A 20,520-nucleotide genomic window follows, 5' to 3' on the forward strand; every position below is an offset into this window, starting at 1 on the left:
TCACCCACTGTGCACAACGTTTTTCCACATGACACCACTCCGGAAACGTTTCCAACTTCCTAACTAGCCCGGTCTCTACAAGGACATCGATCACCGAGCCATCGACCTCCAGCCCAATATGACCTACGCGAGAGGCCCCAATTGCAATCTGGATCAAGCAGGACGACAAACACGAAGCCATGCCATCGAGTACTTCAAGGTTCAATGGAGCACCAAACGGAAGCAGAAGCAGTATGAGGACGTGAAGACTACCCCAAATCCTAGTTTCTGTATTCCTTTCTGCGCCTAGTCTGGGAATCTCGGGGACGAGATTCTTGTAAGGGGGGTAGGTCTGTCACACCCTGATTTTCATGCCACAACACTTAAGGTAATAAATCATGATAAAATGTGGTTTGACAAAAACTTCTGAGTGTTTTGGACCTTGCCTTGATTGGATTTTGTTTGTTGTGTGCAAGTTCTCTAAAAATCAAATAAATCCTCCAACTCTTATACTCCTTCTCCTTGATCCAAAACCTTGCCCAATGATCATGCCATGTGTGTAGGACATAAAAACAATTTCTTGCAAAAATATTTTGGCCAAAAAGAATTTTATAAATTAGGTTTTCCAAAAACCCCTGAATTGAGACTTGAACTACAAGTACTTCATTAAGGGTGTGAAAAATCTTTCAAAAAGTATATTTGAAACCTATTAGGTATAGGGCTCCCATAAACCTCAAAAATACAATTTGAAAAGTTATTTTCCTATTTTATTTAAAGGCTTTTTCTTAAGGCCAGAAATGGTCTTTAATAGGTTAAAATTATTTTAATGTTTCAAAAATATTTGAGAAACTTTAGGGAAACTCAGTGGACATATATTTTCCATATATATGAGTTTAAACACATGGTCATGTTCAAAATATTGGACAAAGCCTCCCAAAACCATTTCTGCCCATTTCAAGGATTTGAAATATTTCTACAGGAAATATTCCCCAACAATTCCAAGAAAATTCTAGCATGTCACATATGACATGTTTGATGATCTTGACAAGTTTCATGTCATGGAGAATAGTATAACCCCATGAAACCCTCTCAAAACCACTTCTGTCCTTTTTCAAGTTTGAACATTTTTGCACTGTCAAACATGTCCAAACGCTCTCAAACTTGGTGCACATGCTCAAATGGTGTAATAATGCATCTAGACCAAATGGCACAAGTTGGAGAGAATGTTATCTTGATCAAAGTACCCCAAAACCCTTTCTATCCAGAACCAAATTTGAGCAACTCTACATTGCCAAGTGTGTCCTTTTGATCTGAATTTTTGTGGACATGTTCAAATCCTCAAATGATGACACTAAACCAAGTGGTGCATCAAGGAGAATAGATTTGCATGACTAAATCTTGGTAAAGCCATTTCTGTTGATTTCTAGGGTTTACCAAAGTTACATTGGCAACTTTGCCCAAATGAGCTCAAACTTTATGAAACACCCTATTTCTATTGTCCATTTTGTCCTATTAAGTCTCATGCCAAATGGAGTTCATTTGCTTACCCAAACAAACATCAAACACCTTCTGCTACCTTACCAAAAATTCCATTTTGACCTCTTCCACTAATCTCCATGGGCTCAACTTTGTACCACAGCTGATCCTAGCCCCCTTATACCTCCAGTAACAAGGGCAAGTCCTTAGATCAATTATTGGGGGGATAAAACCCCACTTCCTCTCTCTGGACAGCCATTTTCTCTCTCTCCCACAACCTCTCTCCTCTCCTACTAGCTCTCCAGGGCATCCAATGCCTCTCCACACTTCTTTACTACCCCCTAGCACTACCAGACATTAGTGGCCGCGCCCACTTTGCCAAAACAATGGCCATGCCGGCCAAAGACGCGCTCTAGAGCGCGCTACAGTGCGCCCTAGCACTGTAGCCGCTCTCTGCCCGAGCCACCGGACCACCTAGGGCCTCCCCCTTGTGTCCCCCGAGGTCGCCTCGACGTCCAATACACGGCACGCTGTCGGCCCCCTTCTTCCTCCCTCTCTCCTGCCCCTGCTCGCACACGCACCATGGCTGCCCGAGAGCTCCAATGGGCATGATCACACGCGCGCTGCCCTGACGCTCCCCCGCTCCTTCTCTCCCTTCCCCTGGACGTAGACCACGCTGAGGAAGACCCCCGACTCGAAGCCAAGCACTCCCGTGGCCTCCAGCGACGGCTACGACCTCGCTGGCGCACGGCCCCGCTGTGCACCTCGCCCCCTCCTATTTGAGGCCACCCCCAAGCCCCCTCTCTACTCCTTTGGCTCTCTCTCCCTCCCGGGCACTCCCTGGGCCAACCCACTCCACTCCTCGAGCCCTCCATCGCTCCCCATGGCCGGAGCCGAGCAGCCGGACTTCGCCTAAATTCGCGCCCGCCTCTCCTCCTCCTTCCCTCTGGACCGCACTAGAGCACCACCACCATCACCGCGAGCCCTCCCGTGCTTCTCCCTCTCCTCCCCATGGCTGTTCCGTGGAGTTCCATCACCACCGTCAGCCTCATCCGCCGCGGTCGACGCCCTGCTCGACTCGGTGCCCCTGGGCGACCGTGCCACCCATGGTTGGACGCGTCTTGGTCCCCTGAGCACGCCGGTGGGCGGAGCATCGCCAGAGATGCCCTACAGCGCTGGCAAGACACCGTCGACACCCCCCTGCCTCTGCTCTGTCGAGCGGGAGGTTGGGGATGAACCCGACAGGCGGGGCCCGCCTGTAAGCCACCGGGCAGCCGGGCCCGCGCATAAGTGGAGGCGGCTTCTCCTATGCGCACCTCCCCGCAGCGAAGACGCCTCCCCTTAATACGCCTTTGGCGTAGGCAGCCAGCGCGCCCGAGCCACTGGGCCGGCCCAATGTGCAGCGGTGCTATATTGCGCTCAACACGCGCTTTAGGTATAACCTAAATCTTTTTCTTTTCCTTTTTCTTTTTCAGTAAATTTCCAAAATCCATAAACAATTCAAATTAACTCCAAACGTGATGATTCAAATTTCCTGTAGTTACTAAAACCATGCCCTATCACATGGTGCTATTTGCACATTTTTCCAGAACACTTCCCTTCACACATATTTAATAAATCCTATTTTCTTATGTCCGTGCTGAACTTTAGAAAATCACAGTGGGCCCATTCTTTATCCAAATGCAATGATTCTAACTCCTAGATACTTATAAGTTCAAAACATAGTTTCTGAACATTTTTCCCAATACTTTACATGCGACATGTAGTATTGGTCCATTTCTCGATATATTGCCAACTTTGCAAATTCATAGGAAAATGATTTGAACTCCAAATCCAGTAAAACCAACTCCTATATGCTTCTAAAACCATTCCTTGATAAATGGGTGCCTTTGATCCTTTTTAAAAAAATAATTTTCCTGTACACTTCTTGCAAATCTATTACTCCCTTGATTCCATCATATTGAAATGTTCAGAGATATCCATTGATCAAATCCCAGTGAAACCACCTTGGTCATTCCTAATATGACCAAGGGTATCCTAGAAAAGGCCAAATCACTTTTTAGAGCACTTTTATTTCCTGCCTAGTTGTGTTGCTTATTAAGGTTGCTTTCAACGATAGTTGACAAAGTAGACGAAATGCTTGGAGTTGGACCAGAGATATTTGAACACCTCGAAGACTTTGTTAAAACAGGCAAGCAGCCCTTTGACCATGATGAACCATTTTACATCATGATGGCATTTTCGTTGCTTCACTGAGTGCATGATATACCTTGAATGGCAACCTTGCTAGGCTTGCCTCCGTTGCATACTCCATTGATACTTGCATTGTTCATGACTCTACCATTGCTTAGAGTTGTGTTGGTGGGTTGTAGAAATATGCTATAGTAAATGGCTACGCAAAGTGGGTCAGGCTTATGCATGGAAAAAAACAAGTGTGGTTTGACATACTTGCAAAAAAGCCCAGTGGGTGCCACTAATGCCCCTGGGAGATGATGATGAACTAGGTCACTACTTGGTGGAGAGGTAGTGTACCGAGGCTCGATAAAAGTGTTGTTTACAGAGACCGATTAGATTTAAGATTTGTCGACTGTCCCAACCTTACATGCGCAACCACTCTACCCTTGTATGGGAAAGGGCATTATTGATTACCTAGGCCGATACTAGCTTGGAGCCCGCATTACTAGTGACGGGGGAGAGTTGCTGCTCTCTTTCGGGACGGGGTCGTGCCAGGTAGGGCGGCCAAGAACATTTTTATGGGGCACCGGACACACCGTTGGTACCCCGTGCCAGTGGTATGTGATGAATATGGGAGCGAGGCTCCACAATTTTAAGTTGTGAAATGTTGGGCACGGGGGTTACTACCAATCGAGTGGACTCCATGTTAGTGTCGTCTAGGGAAAGATAGTGATAGGGTGCTTACCCCGGGTACTTGAGGTACCGCAGGTCGTGGATGACACGGAAGTTCCCCGGATCTTGTGGGTAAAGTGTGCAACCTCTGCAGAGTGTAAAATTATTCGAATAGCCGTGTCCACGGTCAAGGACAGTTGGGTGGTGCTGCTTAGACTACGTCCATATGTTTCTGACAAACAACACGGTTTGGTAAAAATATTGAGGTGAATCGTGAGGAAGTCACGATGAGCTTGAGCATGACTTGTTCGTCACTCTCTCTCGATGTTGATGTCTGTAACCTCCTGATACTTGTTGCAGACGCATTCATATTCTTGATAAATGTTGATCATACTTGCATGAGAAAAACTAGCTTTCCGCAATAATGCCAAAATTACCAGTAGTGCCTTGCATAATTATTCTGTTATCACCCTTGGGTTGCTTGCGAGTACATTCAAAGTACTCATTGGCTTGCCACTGGTTATTTTATTGGCCAGGCATGAAAGAACATGATATGATGAAGAATACTTCGGTGATGAACATGCGAGCTAGGACGCTTCCCAGTCAGAATGCCTATAGGGTTAAGGCAGATGGCATGGGTCCAAGTTGTTATTGAAGATTTCCGCTGCGATGATACACTCAAGACTTGACCATAATGGCCCTACTTGTGTAAAACGGTATGTATGGATGTAAGACTCTTGTTATTCAGCTTCTGTGTGTTCAGTGAGCATTGATCTCTGGGATCACTGTACACGTGCATTCGGTGATCACGACTTATGAGTCGGGGTCCCCACAGCCCCACGCCCTGAATTAACTATAGTTTATTTCCTGTTTAGTTTTAACTAGTCATAGTGGCCCCGCGCGTCCGCGTTGACCTTGCTGACGTGGCCTTGACCGACCCCACCCGTCAGTGACCCAAGCTAGCAATGTGACAATGACATGGGTCAGGTTTGACCTAGAGCGGTCAGTTGACCTATTGAAGTCATCATGGCATCATGCTGATGCATTAAATGTTTTCTAGGATTTTAAATAAATTAGTAATGATTTCTTTATTTCAGAAAATATCCAAAACTTCTAAAATTCATAGAAATTCAACTGTAACTCGAAATGAAATAATTTATATATGAAAAATGATCAGAAAAATCCAAAGAATCAGTTTATGGCATTTTCATGCATGTCTAAGCAATCTAAAGGTACCGTGTATGACAATTTGAATTAATGACATTTGAAATTCCTTATGTGGAGTTTGAATTTGAATCTTGTGTTCAAACCAACTCCATTTAAGTCATTGCTAGCTGCATTAGCTCAAATCACGGCATATTGCCATGTCATGATCATGCATCACATTTGTTGCATTGCATTGATTGTGTTCCTTCTCTTTTGTCGGTGTTTGTCCCCTCTCGGTAGCAGACGATTCTGACGTTGAGATCGATGTCACTGATGAAGAACAGTACTATCTTCAGAAGTACCAGGCAAGCAAAACCCCATTGAGCATTTCGATACGATCCCACTCTCTCGCTCTTGCTCTCTTTTACTGCATTAGGACAACAACGAATCAACTGTTACATGCTGCGGTAGTTGAACCCCTTTCCTCTGCATGACCTGTCTTTGCCACAGTAAATAGTTGAAACCCACTAGCATGAGTAGGAGTTGTTTGAGCCATGATGTGCCTACTCATTCATGCTTGCTTGTTATGCCTACTGTTTGCTTAGAGTTTTGTCAGGTCTGATTCATCGGGGATGAATTGGAATGTGGTCATCATGTCCTACTATCGGGAGCTAAGTGTGTGAACATGATTTGGTAAAGGTAGCGGTGAGAGGCCATGTAGGAGTACATGGTGGGTTGTCTCATTGAAACCATCCTCAGGAACTGAGTTCTGTGTTTGTGATCCAAGACAGTTACTACCACACATTGGGATCCTTAATTGACTCGACTTATTAATTAACTTGATCTCTGTCCAGGAGTTGCAAGTAGTTTCTGGTGTTTGAAGCATGCTGGAGGCCGTGCGGAGCGCTGACCCTAGGGGTGGGCTGTGATGCAGTAGGCAGGTGGCACGGTGTACCGAGATGCCCGTTTGGTGCCTCGGGAACCCTGCACACATCGTTCGGGGACGTAGTGGAAACCTCGGCCGGACTCCCTGCGGATGGAACCTAAATAGGCGATAAACCTGGACTTGAGACTTGTGTGGTTAGTCAGGTCGTGTCCGACACCTTCATGGGCTTCCGCTTGAAGGTTGCGGAGTACATGTCGTGTAACAGTGATAAGTGGTAGAAGTGTGTGTGAAGAAGTACACTCCTGCAAGGTTGACATGATCTATTCGAATAGCCGCGTCCGTGGTAATGGAATACCGGGTTGCTTACATTGTTCATAGACAAGTGAAAGTGGATACCCTAAAATGCGCAAGATAAGCGTGAGTGCTATGGATGGCCTTCTCATTGGCAGACGGGAGCGGATCCATAGTGGTGTATTGATATGGCAAGTATGTGGACTCGTGTGCGCCACCTCAAAAGAGTTACTTGCAGTCATAGTACATGATAGACATTGAGTCAAAGCTGGCTTGATATAGTTAAACTCCACCACCCCTTTACTGATACTGATGCATATGTAGATAGTTCTGATGTAAGTCTTGTTGGGTACATTTGAACTCATGTTTGCTTAATTTATATTTTTTGCAGAGAGACTTCAGTCTCACTAGTAGTTTTGCATGGACTTCGATGTCTAGCTTGTTACCTCAGCTACGATCTTGTACCCTTGGGTGGGTCTTGTAGATAGTCAGGCTCTAAAGCCTTCTTCCTTTTCAGATGTCTGTATCCAGACATGTTTATGCTTCTGTTGCCTGTATGCTCTGTATGTTGGGTCATGTGACTTATGATTGTAATTCTTACTATGTATGACTCTTCGGAGCCTTATGAATAAATACGTTGAGTCGTAGAGTTTTGTTGTGATGCCATGTTGTATTTGCACATATCGAGCATATTGTGTGTATGATTTTGAAATGCTTGGTATGTGTGGGACCGAAAATCTAGATGTTTATTCTAGGTAGCCTCTCTTACAGGGAAATTTCTCCTAGTGCTTCCATTGAGCCATGGTAGCTTGCTACTGCTCCGGAACACATGGGACGATCAGCATGTGTCCTTCTTTGCTCCTGTGTCTGTCCCTTCGGGGAAATGTCACGCGTTGTTCCTTTAAGTCCTTGTAGCTTGCTATGACTTGGGTTCATACGTTGATGACCGACACATGCATTGCTGGGTCATGTATGCCTGTCCTGGTAAGTTAGTGGCACCTTGGGTTTACGACTAGTCATGTCGGCCCAGGTTCTCTGTCATATGGATGCTAGTGACACTATCATATATGTGAGCCAAAAGACACAAACGGTCCCGGGCCAGGTAAGGTGGTACCCGTGGGGATAGCGTGTGTGAGGCCGCAAGGTGATATGATGTCTTACATGCTAGATTGGTGCGACTTAGGATCGGGGTCCTGACAACTTTGGTATCAGAGCCTGACTGGCTGTAGGATTCTCAAGCCAAACTAGTCAAAGTTGAGTCTAGAAAGGCTTTAGTTATATAAATGAATTGATTGTGGAAGGGATAAGGCTCTTTTTACTCATTTACCTTATGTCCTTCTGTCGGTGTACAAAAATAGGAGCGCATCTTTGTACCCCTTTTTCCTGTGCACGGGCAGTCAGAGCCACGCCCACGGCCACACCAAGCAGAACAAGGGAGGTGAGCCAAGGTAAGATTGAAGCCCAAGACAATGAAAGCAACGCCAAGGCCAAGACCACAAAGAGCAGAGGGACAAAGCAAGTTCCCCCGGCAAGACCCTTGCTGGGTGGCCTCAGCGGCCCCGGTAAGACTCTTGCCGGGACAACTCGCCCCGCACCAAAAGAGCAAGCCACCCTTGAGCCCACGGCCCCCAGTGCCATCATCAGCGTGGGGCCAGGGCTCGGGAAGGCACCCCTGTGGTGGCATGTAGATCTTTGTGAAGACATATTCAAGATCAGATTAGAAGACGACGATTCTCGGCAAGATCCTTGCCAAGGAAGGCCACCAGACCCCCGGCAAGATCCTTGCCGGGGACGACAACACGCCACGGCGAGACCCTTGTCGGGCCACCCGGCAAGGCCCTCGCCAAAGGCGCCAGCAAGGCCACTACCAAGCCCATGTCAACCAAGCTTCCACCGCTGTTCACATGCAGTTGCCAGCCCAACCAGCTGGGCGGGCACCTGCGTGGCAACATGCAGCTCCCAGGCCAACTCATCAAGCGCCTGCGTGGCGACATGCAGATCTTCGTGAAGGCTCCATCACCGCTCCAACTCAACTGCCTGCCTACCTACATGGCACCGCACGCATCCCTGGCCGAGGCGCGTGTTGAAGCGAGGAGGAGCGACGACGGATGGGACGGGCCTCGCCCCCGTCCCCGATAAAGCAAAAGGACACCTAAGTGATGCATTAAATGCACCTTGTCCTGTAATACGAGGGATAACCTCGTGCCACTGGAGACCTTTCCACCTCCTGTGTGCCACTGTGGCAACCCCATTTTCCTATAAAAGGAGGCCCGAGGTGACGAGGAGAGGGATTCGGCTCTTTCGAACCACACGCTGACCACAACTAGTTCGAGAGCTCAAGAACTCTCAAAAAAACACCCACCAAAGCAGGACTAGGGTTTTACGCATCCTCGCGGCCCTAACCTGGGTAAACGATCCTTGTGCTGTCTACTAGCCCTGCTCTCTCGCAACCCTGCGCCCCACAACTGTAGTAGGGATTCTGTTTATCCCATAGGTGTCGTTCCACACCGACATCTTTGGCACGCCAGGTAGGGGGCACAATTGTGAGAATCTGGTCTAGTAGTTAGCCTGACAGTTCTTCGTCGCCATGGCCCCTAAGAAGAGGACGGCCATGGCGGTCGATTCGTTGGGAGCCGAACGACCCGTGCCGGTGCGGACGAGCAGCGGACCGGTCGCAGACAGGACCCGGCCCGCGGCCCGCGAGCACCAGCATCGCCCAGGCAGTCGGAGCCTGGCAAGCAGCATCGTTTGTGCGCTAGACGACCGGCTACACGTCACTGGATCCAAGGACGGAGCTGGGCCCCCCGCAGGTGGCGCGGGACCCTCCAGGGGCGTCGTTGTGCCGACTCCGGGCGGCGCGGCGACCTCCACGACGCCTACACCAGCGACCACCGCGCGTTCTTACCATGGTGTGCGCACCGAGCAGCGTCACCATGATGGTGACCCTGGGCACCGCCGTGGGAAAAGCCCTGTGCGTCATCGGCAAGATGAGGGGGTTCAGCACGCTCGCCGAAGCGCTGGCGAAAATGGCACGCAGCCGCTGGGTCATGACGAAGCTCCTTCTAACATAGTTAGAAGTCGAAGCGCGCCGCGATCCACGCAGCTGTCGCCGCCACCCATGCCAACGGAAGCTTTGGCACGCGCACAACTGCTCCTCGACTTCCCTTCTGCTGCGGAGAAGCTCGACGAGTGGAGGGCCACCATCCGGAGCCTCATCGCTGTCGCAAACAAAGACGATCCGCGACCGGCGGGGCCCTCGGGCCGGCGCTCCACCAAGCCACCACATGCTGGTGTTGGGAGGACCGGGGGAGCTACGGCCACGGTGCACTCTCCTCCTCCTCGCCAGCCGCCGCGGGCGTCGGCCCGTCGTGACGACGCTTGTGATAACATCTCCATAGCGTCGTCCGACCCGTGGACCTTCCGCCACCAGCGCCAGGTCCTTCGGGAGCGAGCTCACGAAGACGCTCGAACCACCATCGAGCGCCGGCGCGAAACGTGATGCTAGTCGGACAAGCGGGCGGGACCCGCTATGGACCACCCGGCACCGGGGGCCCCGGTGGCCTACCTTACGAGGTGGGCTGCCCGTATTTTACCCGTGAGCTGAGGCAGTTCCAGTGGCTTCCCACCACATGTTCAAGCCCGACGTCGGTGAGAAGTACACCGGCAAGACCCATCCGTCCAAGTTCCTCAGCATCTACACCATCGTGATGCAGGCCGCTGGGGCTCATGACGACAAGGTGCTTACCAACCATTTCCCGCTGGCGCTCAAGCCCAATGTGATGTCTTGGTTGATGCACTTGCCGGTGGATTCCATTTCTTCCTGGTCAGATCTGTGCCATGAGTTCGTTGGCACCTTCACAGGAGGCCACCACGCTCATGGCCAGACCAGTGATCTGCATATCATTTCCCAGAAGGAAGGGGAGACCCTACGCAAGTACATCCAGAGATTCAGCCAGGTGTAGTACAACCGATGTTCATCCTGCCGCTGTGATTAGCGCGTTCCACCAGAATGTACGCAATGGCAAGATGCGCGAGGAGCTAGCCATGACCAAGGTTAAGGATGTGGCCGAGCTCTACGTTATGGCCGATAGGTGCGCCCGGGCTGAAGAGGGAAGGAAGTACCCCGGCGAAGACGCCGGCACGGAAACCAACTATACTGATGAAGATGCCGCCACCCCGACAAAGAAGAGACGGCGTCGCAATAGGAAACGCAAAGGCAAGGCCGTGCTTGCCATTGAGGGATCTGATGATACTGGTGCCGGAAAGAAGGTCAAGGCAGACGCCCCCGGCAAGGAGATTGCCGGGTGCGCCGCCTGCCGGGCCCTGGCGGCTACCAACAAGCCAGGAAGCTCCTGCAAGCAATACTGCAAGGTCCACCGCACCAAGCGCCACGATCTCCAGAACTGCCGACAAGTCGAGCTGCTTGCTGAGAAGCAAAAGGCTGAGTACGAAAGGTGGGACAAGGAGAAGGATCATGACGGTGCTGAGGGATCCGGCAAGAAGCATGGCAGCCAAGGAGGCCGTCCCAACAAGGACAACCAGCAAGAGAGGCCCGCCCGAGGCCGCAACAAGAAACAAGAAGACGACGATCATGACAAGGACGATGAGTCTGGTGAGCAAGGGTTCCAGAAGGCTACGGAGGCCATGTGCATTGATGGCGGCGCCTCGCTGCATACCTCTCACCGCCAGCTCAAGTAGTGGGCGTGTGAGATTACAGCAGCAGAGCCGTCGTTCGACGCTCAGAAGCCGCTGAAGTGGTCCAGCACGCCCCTCATCTTTGATGCCGAGGACCACCCTGACCACACTACCGCCGTCGGGTGTTTGCCATTGTTGGTCTCGCCAACAATATGCAACCTCAGGGTGAACAAGATGTTGGTTGACGGTGGAGCTGGCCTGAACCTGATCTCGCCTGTCGTGATCAAAAGGTTGCAAATCCCTGATGGAGACCTCGAGGAAACGGGCACGTTTCAAGCGGTCAATCCGGGGAGGAGCCAGCCGAAGGGAAAGGTCACACTGCCCGTGACATTTGTAGGAGAGTTGAACTACAGGACGGAGAGGATCGTCTTCGACGTGGCCGAGATCCCCTTGCCCTACAACGGGATCCTCGGTCGCCCGGCATTGGCCAAGTTCATGGCGGCGTCACACTACGCCTACAACATGCTAAAGATGCCCGGGCCGTTGACCATCATCTCTGTCCCCTCCAACAAGAAGGACGCGCTGATCTGCGCCGACCACCTCTACCGGGAAGCAGTTGCAGCAGCTGCCGTCAAGGCACCTGCTCCCGCTGCTGACGGCCCGGGAGGGAAAAAGGAGCCTGGCAAGACCTCTCATACCCACTCCGACAAGCGCACCTCCTCGGAGTGTTGTGCTACCGTTGAGGACGTGCCAGAGAGCTCTACCGACAAGAGCAAGAGATCCAGAGCCGAGCCGCCACAAACCAAGAAGGTGCACGTCGGGGAGGATGGCACGGGAGGGGCCTTCATCATAGGCTCCACCCTCGATGGCAAATAGGAAGGCGTGCTCATCACCTTCCTGCGGGCAAATGTCGACGTGTTTGCATGGCAAGCGTCCGACATCCCCGGTGTTCCTAGGGAGGTGATTGAGCACCACCTAGCTGTCTGCCCCCATGCGCGGCCCGTCAAGCAGAAGGTCAGAAAGCAGGCTCTGGAAGGGCAGGAGTTCATCACAGAGGAGATCAGGAAGTTGGAAGTGGCAGGTTTGGTGAGAGGGGTGCTCCACCGGACGTGGTTGGCCAATCCAGTAGTGCTGCGCAAGGCGAATGGGAAGTGGAGGCTGTGTATTGATTACACAGATATTAATAAGGCTTGCCCTAAGGACCCCTTCCCGTTGCCGCTCATCGACCAGATTATTGACTCCATGGCCGGGTGTGATCTGTTATCATTCCTCGACGCCTACTCAGGCTACCACCAAATCTTCATGACAAGAGAGGATGAAGAGAAGACGGCATTCATCACCCCATGTGGTACGTACCAATATGTTACGGATGCCTTTCGGGTTGAAGAGTGTCGGCTCAACGTTTGCAAGAGCAGTCCTAATTGGTTTTGAACCTCAGCTCCATAGAAATATGGAGGCCTACATGGATGACATAGTGGTCAAAACCAAGGACGGGCCAACTCTTGTGCAAGATCTGGAAGAGACATTTGCTAACCTGTGCAAGATTAACCTCAAAGCTGAACCCTGAGAAGTGCGTCTTCAGCGTTCCGTCCGGAAAGCTTCTCGGATTCTTTGTGTCGCAGCGTGGGATCGAGGCAAACCCAGACAAGTTCAAGGCTATTGAGCAGATCAAGGCGCCCAAGCGGATCAAGGATGTGCGTCGGCTCACCGGCTGCGTTGCCGCCATGAGCCGGTTTATCTCCAAGTTCGCCGAGCGCGCCCTTCCCTTCTTCAAAATTTTGAAGAAGGCAGGCCCAATAGAGTGGACACCAGAAGCCGAGGCAGCACTGCAGGATCTAAAGAAATACCTTTCCTCCATGCCGATACTGGTTGCGCCTAAACCACAAGAGTCGTTGCTGCTGTATCTGGCGGCGACGAATCAAGTGGTCAGCGTCATACTGGTGGCACACAGGGAGGTCGACGAGGAGGCGGCAATGGCGGCAGAACCAGCGGATGGCAAGACAAAGATTCCCCCGGCAGGGCCTGGTGCCGACAAGGCGCGGCCCCCGGCAGAGTCTGGTGCCACAAAGGCAATGCCCACGCAGTCGAGTGAAGTGGTGCCAAAGAAGAAGATGATGCAGCACCTGGTTTACTTTGTCAGCTCCCTCTTGTAGGGGGCTAGGTCAAGGTATTCCGGCGTGCAAAAATTGCTCTTCGGCCTCCTTATGGCCTCGAGGAAGCTGCGTCACTACTTCCAGGCCCACGAGATCACTGTCGTCACCCGCCTCCCGTTGCAACGGATACTGCACAACCCGGATGCAACCGGAAGGATTGTGGAATGGGCCTTGGAGCTGCCAAGTTTCGGTTTAAAGTTTGAAAGTACCTTGACAATTCGGAGCAGAGTCTTGGTGGAATTCATCGCAGAATGGACCTCGACGCTTGAAGAAGAAAACCAGGAGACCACTCTCCCCGACAAGGAAGCAGACCGCGACTGGATCATGTACTTTGATGGGGCTTTCTCGCTGCAAGGCGCCGGTGCCGGTGTGCTACTCGTCGCACCCACCGGAGAACACCTGAAGTACGTGATCCAGATGCACTTCCCCAGGGAGATGTCCACCAACAACACCGCCGAGTACGAGTGATTGCTTGCCAGTCTCAGGATCGCGGCAGACCTCGGGGTTAAGAAGCTCATAGTCAGGGGTGACTCATAGCTTGTTGTTAGGCAGGTCAACAAGGATTATCAGAGCCCATTGATGGAAGCCTACGTAAATGAGGTGAGGAAGCTGGAGGAACGCTTTGACGGTATCCAGGCAGAGCACGTCCCCCAAGCGGAGAACGACATCGCCGATTACCTATCAAAGCGTGCCGCATTCAGGCTACCTGTGGAACTAGGTACCTTTTTGCTCCGGTTAACTCAACCATCTGTCGAACCATCAGCGGGGCAGAACAAGCGGAGGAAATCAGGTCCCGGCAAGTACTTTCCTACCAAGCCCCCTGGGGCTGCCGGCAAGGGTGCTGCCGCAGACGCTGAGCCTGCCCAAGAGCGACTGGCTCCAATAGGGCGTCAAGCCCTGGCCGTAGAGACAGCCGCTCTCATGGTGGAAGAAATGCCTTTGGTCCTTGCCTTCGAGCCCCAGGCTCCGGCATGGGCGCAGCAGACCGTCCACTTCCTCCAAATAGGGGAGCTTCCTGAGGAGCAGGAAGAAGCAAAGAAAGTAGCCCGTCGGTGCGCCCTGTACCAGTTCGTCGATGACATCCTATACCGGAGGAGGCCAAACGGTGTGAAACTCAAGTGCATCCCGGGGAGGAAAGACTGGAGCTGTTGGCGGAGATACATGGAGGCATATGTGGCTCCCACATAGGGTCAAGAGCCCTTGCCGGGAAGGCATTCCAGCAAGGTTTCTTCTGGCCCACCGCCCTCGAGGATGCGACGGCACTAGTAACCAAGTGTGAAGCATGCCAGTTCCATTCAAAGAAGCTCCATTAGCCGGCTCAAGCCCTTCAAACAATCCCTCTCTCCTGGCCATTCTCGGTCTGGGGGCTCAATATACTGGGCCCTTTCCCCCGCGCTGTCGGGGGCTTTGAGTACTTGTACGTTGCAATCGACAAGTTCACAAAGTGGCCGGAAGTGGAAGCAGTGAGGAAGGTGACTGCTCAGTCAGCCGTCAAGTTCTTCAAAGGACTGGTCTACCGTTTTGGTGTGCCAAACAGAGTTATCACCGACAACGGCACGCAGTTCACAAGCCTCACCTTCATGCAGTACATCCAAGACCTCGGCAGCAAGGTCTGTTTTGCTTCTGTGGCACATCCACGGAGCAACGGCCAAGCGGAGAGGGCAAATGCTGAAGTGTTGCGAGGCCTGAGAACGAAGACCTTTGACAAGCTGCACAAGAGTGGAAGGCGCTGGATTGATGAGTTGCCGGCGGTTCTTTGGTCGATCAGGACGACGCCAAATCGAGCCACCGGCCAGATACCTTTTGCCCTGGTATACGGGGAAGAAGCAGTTCTCCCCACGGAACTCATATACGGGTCACCTCGAGTGCTCGCTTATGATGAGCTTGAGCAAGAGTCGTTGCGCCAAGATGACGGGACGCTCCTTCAGGAAGATCGTCTTTGGGTGGCTGTGAGAGCGGCATGCTACCAGCAAGCCTTGTGCCGCTATCATAGCCGCAAGGTTCATGCTCGGAGCCTTGAGGAAGGCGACCTTGTTCTTCGGTGCGTTCAGTCGGCCAAGAATTCCAACAAGTTGACTGTCAGGACCCCAATCCCAAGTCACACCGATCTAGCCTGTAACACATCATATGACATTGCGGCCTCACGCACGGTATTCCCACGGGTGTCACCTTACCATGGCCCGGGACCGTTTGCGCCTTTTGGCTCACGTATATGACAGTGTCGCTAGCATCCATATGACAGAGAACCCGGGCCGACATGACTAGTCGTGAACCCAAAGTGTCGCTAACTTACGGGGACAGGCATACATGAATCAGCATCGAACGTGTCGGTCATCAGCATGCGAATCCGGGCTGTAGCACTGGGCTAACAGGACTCCGGTGAACCAAGCTGTAGTAGGCTAGGCAGGACTCCGGATGTCACCGCGTGACATTTCCCCGAAGGGAGAGACACAGGAATGAAGTGAATCACATGCCGGCCAGTCAAGTGTTCCGGAGCAGTAGTGCTGGGCTAGCAGGACTCCGGTGAACCGGGCTGTAGTGGACTACTATGGCTCATGGAAGCACAAGACTACATTTCCCCATAAGAGAGGCTACCAAGGATAAACAACTAGGTTGTCGGATCCCACACATACCAAGCATTTCAATCATACACACAATATGCTTGATATTTGTAAATACAACATGGCATCACAACAAAACTCTACGATATTTATTCATTAGGCTCCGAGGAGCGAGATATTACAAACATGGGTCTCATGACCCAACATTCAGAGCATACAAGTCAAAGCACATGCGGAAGCTTACCATGTCTAAGTACAGACATCTACAAATGAAAAAGGCTGAGAAGCCTGACTATCTACAAGACCCTCCCAAGGGTACAAGATCGTAGCTGAGGTAACAAGCTAAACGTCGAAGTCCACGCGGAACTACTAGCAAGACTGAAGTCTCTCTGCAAAACTTAAAATAAGCAAACGTGAGTACAAATGTACCCAGCAAGACTTACATCAGAACTATCTACATATGCATCGGTATCAACAAAGGGGTGGTGGAGTTTAACTGCAGCAAGCCAGCTTTGACTCGGTGGCTACCCTGAACTACGACTGCAAGTAACTCTTTTGAGGTGGCGCACATGAGTCCACATATTCACCATATCAATACTCCACTATGGATCCGCTCCCGTATCCCTATGAGAAGGCCATCCATAGCACTCACGCTTATCTTGCGCATTTTAGAGTATCCACTTCCACTTGTCTATGAACTATGCAAGGGGTCCAAGTTTCCATATCCGAGGAATCCGGCTATTCGAATAGATAATGATAACCCTGCAGGGGTGTACTTCTTCACACACGCTCTCGCCACGTATCGCCCTATACACGTCATGTACCTCGGCAACCTTCAAGCGGAAGCCGGGCGAGGGAGTCGGCCACGGCCTGACTAACCAACAAGTCTCTAGTACAGGTTTATCGCCTATTCGGGTTCCATCTGCAAGGAGATCCGGTCGGGGTGTCGCTCACGGCCCCAAACGATGTGTGCAGCGTTCCCAAGCCCACCATCCGGGTGCCACTTGGTACACCGTGCCACTGTGCCTAGTCTGTCCCAAGCCCACCTGTACCGGGTGCCACTTGGTAGACTACTAACACTACCTAGAAACACCAGAAACTAGTTGCAACTCCTGGACAGAGATCGAGTTGATTAATAAGTCGAGAGGGACACTTAAGCATTCCAATGCGTGGTAGTAGCTGTTCATGGATCACAAACACAGAACTCAGTTCCTAAGGACGGCTGCAATGAGACAACCCACCATGTACTCCTACATGGCCTCTCACCGCTAACTTTACCAAATCGTGTTCACACACTTAGCTCTCAATAGTAGGACATGTTCACCACATTCCAATTCATCCCCGATGAATTAGACCTGACTCAACTTTAAGCAGTAGCAGGCATGACAAACAAACATGAATGAGTAGGCACATCAGGGCTCAAACAACTCCTACTCATGCTAGTGGGTTTCATCTATTTACTGTGGCAATGACAGGTCATGCAGAGGAAAGGGGTTCAACTACCGCAACATGTAACAGTTGAAACGTTGTTGTCCTAATGCAGTAAAAGAGAGCAGGAGCAAGAGAGTGGGATTGTATCGGAATGAACAAGGGGTTTTTGCTTTCCTGGCACTTCTGAAAATAGTAAAGCTCTTCATCGGTGTCATCGAATTCATCGCTGGATCAATGTCTACTGAGGGGGGACAAACACCGGCAACTGAGAAAGAACACAATCAACACATGGCGATATGCAACAATATGATGCATGCTATGACATGGCAATATGAATGTGTTTTGGGCTAATGCAACAGAAAGTCATTTTAATTGAAGTGGAATTCAAAACTATATCAAATTCCAACTCCAAACCTATTATGAAATTTGCCCTAATCATGTTTCATCCTAAACAGTGAGGTTAACTTGCTCAAACATGCATGAAAATGGTACAGATGGATTCCTTGAATTTTTCTGATAATTTTTCATATATAATTTATTTCATTTGGAGCTATAGATTAATTTCTATGATTTTTAGAAGTTTAGGCAATTTTCTGGAATTTCCTGTATTATTTTAAATCCAGAAATTCCTTTACTGCGTCAGCACTACGTCACCGTGACGTCAGCTGGTCAACGGGGCGGTCCATGTCAAACTGACCAGTGGGCCCCGTGTGTCAGTGTCTAATCTACTTAACTAAGTTAATTAACACTAACTAAACCTAAACTAATTAAACAGGGGGGGCCTGGGCCCACACGTCGGTGGGTCAGGGGGAAGTCAAACCCTGGTCAAAACAGGGTCAACCCCGCCAGAGTTGACCCACGGCTCGTCACCGGCGACCACTGGTCGCGGCGGAGTAAGCGTTTGAGGTATCGGGAGCGGCGGCTAAGGGCACCAGGAGGTAGCCCGAGCACGCGCGCATCCAGGGAAGCAGGCGGCTGTGTGCGGGGGCGCCGGAGCTCATCGGAAACGAGTCCGTGGCGGCGGTGGTTCTCGTCCAGGATGGGAACGACGGCTTCGGCGGCCAAACGAGAAAGGAAGCTAGGGTAGAGGCGGAGGAGCTCACAGAGAGGTCGGCGGAGGTCTCAGCGGGCTCGGGGACGGCTCGAGCGAAGCAAGCCGACGACGGCGATCTCGGGCGCCCGAGGAAGGAGACGATGATGGCGATGAGGATGCAGGCCTTCGGGCTCGTGATCTTCGGCGGCGATACATGGCTCAGAACGGCGTAGCTATGGGGCCGGCCAGTGGCGCTTGGTGACGACGGCGCCCACGCGAGCGAAGCACGGCGTCGACAGCTGGTTCTTGGGTGGCTGCGGGAACGCGAGGGGAAGGAGGGAGAACGGCCAGAGAGAGGGGAGAGGTGCAGAGGGGGTCACGGGACGTCTCCAGGTGCGGAGAAGGGAGAGGGATGAGCCTCCGGCGCGAAGCAGGAGGTGGCGACCTCCCAGCGCGCGCGTGCGTGACTTCGCCTCTGCCTACTGGCAGAGGTTGAAGAAGACCACAACGCCCTTGGTGGGCTGGGCTGGCCAACTGGGCCGCCAGGTAAGTAGGGCCAGGTTTGCTTCCTTATTTTTAACCTTTCTAATTCTTTTCCATTTACTGTTTTTCTGTAGTCTGTTTTTTTAATTTAGTTTCACCACCAAATTCAATTTTGTTGCTTCCGTAAAATTATTGTGTGAACTATTTGGATTAATCCAAAGCCTCACAATAATTTTCAGAATTATTGGAGTTACAAAAATAATTATAGACATTTATAACCCCAACTCAAATACCTATTGATTTAATTCAATGACCATAAATGTCAAGGAAAATGGGCATCATCACTGCTTAGGGTGTTCACCCTTTTCCATAAATAATGAACATTTTTGAAAGACATTTTGGGTTCACTGAAAAAAATTTAGTTGAACCTATTTGAATTTTATTGATGATAGGGTTTGAATCATCCCCATTACAAGTTTCGAATAAATTTAGACATGGTGCATGGATGCTTATGCAACTATTTGCAATCAAATTCTAGGGCTGTGACATTGACGCCGAAGTGGGAAGGCCCTTATCGGGTAATGCGAGTCACCAGGCCTAGTGCAGTCCGCCTGGAGACCGAAGATGCCGTCCCAGTGAGCAACTCTTGGAACATCGAGCATCTTCGCAAGTTTTACCCATAAGGCGTGGCTTGCCGGGCCTCCCAGCAAGCCACCTTTTGTACAAGCTTTGCCGACAAGGCATGTGACCCTTTGAACAAAGCCAGGCGTAGACCCTGAGCATAAATAAATGAAGCACTAGCGCCCTAAGTTATAGCATGCATGCTAGGTCGAGTCTCTTCCTTGGTTAGGGTTGATAGTGCTTAGCGGCGACTAACCCCTAGCCTAGAGGTCGAGTGCGCGTCTGTCTGTTCCTTTTTTGTCCTCCTTTCGTTCGCAGGGCACATGAGCACTTCTGCTGAGCTACTCGGAAAGAAGGAAACGGACCGGCGCCCCGACCCCGGCAAGCCAGAGTTGCCGGGGGCTGCAAGCACAAGGATCCAACTGCGGCAAGATGAGATTGCCAAGGGCCGCGGATCCAGATAAGTCTTTTATCCTATGTCATGCATTTCGGAACCGGACTGGGGCATGTGAAACCTCGTTTTTATCTCTAGGTTGTCGTGCTCCCCTTTTTCCTATACCTAGGGATTATTTCTTGGGTTCGGATTTGGTCGTAGCCGCGGCGACAAGGAGGTGGGACGAGGATCCTAAAGCCCACTTCATCTCTGCCTCCGCCAAGAGCGTGAGAACGGTCGAGTGGAGTGGGGGGACGGCAAGGCCTGTTGTCGGGCGAAAAACGTTTATCTTAAAACAATAACAAGGATTCGCTCCTTGTCGCGGGATTTACCCGCGAACGGAAAACCCGGCAAGCATGCCTTTTTCATTAAAAACATCCCATACAGGTACAGTTCGTGTGAGATGAAAAACATGAGCAAGGGGATTACAAGTTTTAAATTTAACAAAGGCCCGCAGGCTTACAAACTAAAAAAGAGATAAGATGCCCGTAATCCCTTTCTTGTCCCTCTCCTCAGGAGGCAGGTCAAGGAGGTGAAAGGGCAAA

General features: G+C 51.1%; 1 pseudogene; it reads left to right on the forward strand.

Annotated features, from left to right (window-relative positions):
* The first annotated feature begins 11,269 nt into the window (after positions 1–11,269).
* LOC147959623 (uncharacterized) lies at positions 11,270–12,136 on the forward strand (annotated as a pseudogene).
* Positions 12,137–20,520: the final 8,384 nt, after the last annotated feature.

The sequence above is a fragment of the Triticum urartu genome, chromosome 7A, assembly GCF_056163025.1.
Source record: "Triticum urartu cultivar PI428250 chromosome 7A, HENAU_Tu73, whole genome shotgun sequence".
NCBI classification, from domain to species: domain Eukaryota; kingdom Viridiplantae; phylum Streptophyta; class Magnoliopsida; order Poales; family Poaceae; genus Triticum; species Triticum urartu.